The 2,679-nt window shown below is 44.6% G+C and overlaps 1 pseudogene; it reads left to right on the top strand.

The window, feature by feature from the left end:
• The first annotated feature begins 692 nt into the window (after positions 1-692).
• On the top strand, positions 693-1,459 carry LOC114890108 (annotated as a pseudogene).
• The last annotated feature ends 1,220 nt before the right edge of the window (positions 1,460-2,679 follow it).

A 2,679-nucleotide genomic window follows, 5' to 3' on the forward strand; every position in this document is an offset into this window, starting at 1 on the left:
GAGCAAAATTTGCCACCCCAAAATATGATTATCTTGAGCTGGTTAAGTTCAAGAAGCAAAAGACAAGAGAAGCTCTGAAAACCAAGTAGAAGTCACCCTTTTGTAAGGGACATATACATTTATAAGGGGAAACTCCGTTTGTAGGGGTGTCTCCCTCTCTGTACCAGGAAGAGGAGAATGACTCTAAATATCCGGAAATCTTCATCAAGGGAGAAGGCAATGACGTAAATCTGTATACCAACCATACCCGTGTTTACTTTGCTTTGCCTGGTAACCTCCCCAAATTGACTGCCCCTGCTTCCCGCCCACCCCACTTTCCCCATCCCCATCTTCCTTCGTCTTTAGCTGAAGGTGGTATTTAAGTGATGGTTCAGGTCATTTTGGGGGAGTTACTCAGTTTTCCTAGGTATCTCCCATGTATAAAGAGAAGTACCCATGTTATTAAACTTCTGTTTTTCTCCTGTTAACCTGTCTTCTATTATAGGTGTGTCTCAGCCAAGAATCCAGAAGGTTAGAGGGAAAATAATTTTTCCGCCCCTACACTGACCCTAATAATCATGGGAATTTGCCAGGCTTTTGGTCTCTTTGGCTTTCAGATTCCTGTAACACTTAATAATAGGCTTCTGTTGTATTTGCTGTTCGTCAGTTACATATAGAAGCAACACGCTGCCGGACAGCAGGAGTCTATCTTGACTATGAACTTCTCTGGAGGAGGAAAGAGGCAAGAAGCAGCAGGGCCCAGGGATAGACAGGCTCACAGACCCCAGGAACCAGACCAAGATGTGCAAGTACCCAAAACTGGGTCCTATGACCTGTCATGGAGCCCTGGAGCTGCGGCTTCCTGTGGGGGTCAAAGCCTTCCTGCCCCTGGGCACCCTCCAACAGCTGCCCCAGTCCCACAGCTTCTCAGCTGAAGATGTGCAGCAAGTGGTGAACACCATGGGGAAGCAGTGGTTCACACTGCAGCCAGGGGACCCCGGCATTGGCTCTCATCCAAGCCAATCTTGGTCACTTCCTGCAAGTACCTGAGATGGATCTGATGCCCTTGGCAACCCGACAGGCCCTGCCCCTGATGCTTGTTTATGGCACATTCTGGCAGCACTGGCCATCCATCCTGTTCAAAGGCATGTCCTGCTGGGGAAGGATGCACATCCACCTGGCCTCAGGACTGCCTGGGGACTGTGCACAGTGTCATCAGTGGCATATGGCCAAATTGTGAAGTGGCCTTGTTCATCAATGGGCCCTGGCCCTGGCAGATGAAATACCCTTCTTCCTCTCCGTCAATGGGGTGATCCTGATTCCAGGGAATGCTGATGGCTTCCTGCTTACCAAGTATTTCGAGAAGGCCCTGCAGCTACGCCCCACCCAAAAGTCCCTCTCCTTGGCCGGTAATGAGTAGACAGAGTGTCAGAGTGGCCCTAAGCACCGCTCCAGAGGGTAAAGGATGATCCAACAATAAAATATTCATTAAATAAAGAAATGTAAATAGACAATCAAAGAAAGAAACTCATGATTGAAAAAAAAAGAAGTAACCACAGCCCAACATCTCTTCCAGGCAAATTCTCTTACTGTTTCACTGTTCTCTGTGCTGACTCATCTTCCTCTCATTCAACTTGATGACTGCTTCCTTAAGCTCTTCTTCTTTTTTTTTTTTTACATCTGTTTTGGAGTATAATAGCTTTACAATGGTGCGTTAGTTTCTGCTTTATAACAAAGTGAATCAGTTATACATATACATATGTTCCCATATCTCTTCCCTCTTGCGTCTCCCTCCCTCCCACCCTCCCTATCCCACCCCTCTACGTGGTCACAAAGCACCGAGCTGATCTACCTGTGCTATGTGGCTGCTTCCCACTAGCTATCTATTTTATGTTTGATAGTGTATATATGTCCATGCCACTCTCTCACTTTGTCACAGCTTACCCTTCCCCCTCCCCATATCCTCAAGTCCATTCTCTAGTAGGCCTGTGTCTTTATTCCCATCTTACCCCTAGGTTCTCCATGACATTTTTTTTCTAAAATTCCATATATATGTGTTAGCATATGGTATTTGTCTTTCTCTTTCTGACTTACTTCACTCTTTATGACAGACTCTAGGTTCATCCACCTCATTACAAATAGCTCAATTTCGTTTCTTTTCATGGCTGAATAATAGTCCATCGTATATATGTGCCACATCTTCTTTATCCGATGATGGATACTTAGGTTGTTTCCATCTCCTGGGTATTGTAAATAGAGCTGCAATGAACATTTTGGTACATGACTCTTTTTGAATTATGGTTTTCTCAGGGTATATGCCCAGTAGTGGGATTGCTGGGTCATATGGTAGTTCTATTTGCAGTTTTTTATGGAACCTCCATACTGTTCTCCATAGTGGCTGTACCAATTCACACTCCCACCAGCAGTGCAAGAGTGTTCCCTTTTCTCCACACCCTCTCCAGCATTTATTGTTTCTAGATTTTTTGATGATGGCCATTCTGACTGGTGTGAGATGATATCTCATGGTAGTTTTGATTTCTCTAATGATTAATGATGTTGAGCATTCTTTCATGTGTTTGTTGGCAGTCTGTATATCTTCTTTGGAGAAATGTCTGTTTAGGTCTTCTGCCCATTTTTGTTTTGGGTTATTTGTTTTTTTGTTATTGAGCTGCATGAGCTGCTTGTAAATTTTGGAGATTA

The sequence above is a fragment of the Monodon monoceros genome, unplaced genomic scaffold, assembly GCF_005190385.1.
Source record: "Monodon monoceros isolate NGI ecotype Baffin Bay Population unplaced genomic scaffold, NGI_Narwhal_1 Contig5234_ctg1, whole genome shotgun sequence".
Lineage (NCBI taxonomy): Eukaryota > Metazoa > Chordata > Mammalia > Artiodactyla > Monodontidae > Monodon > Monodon monoceros.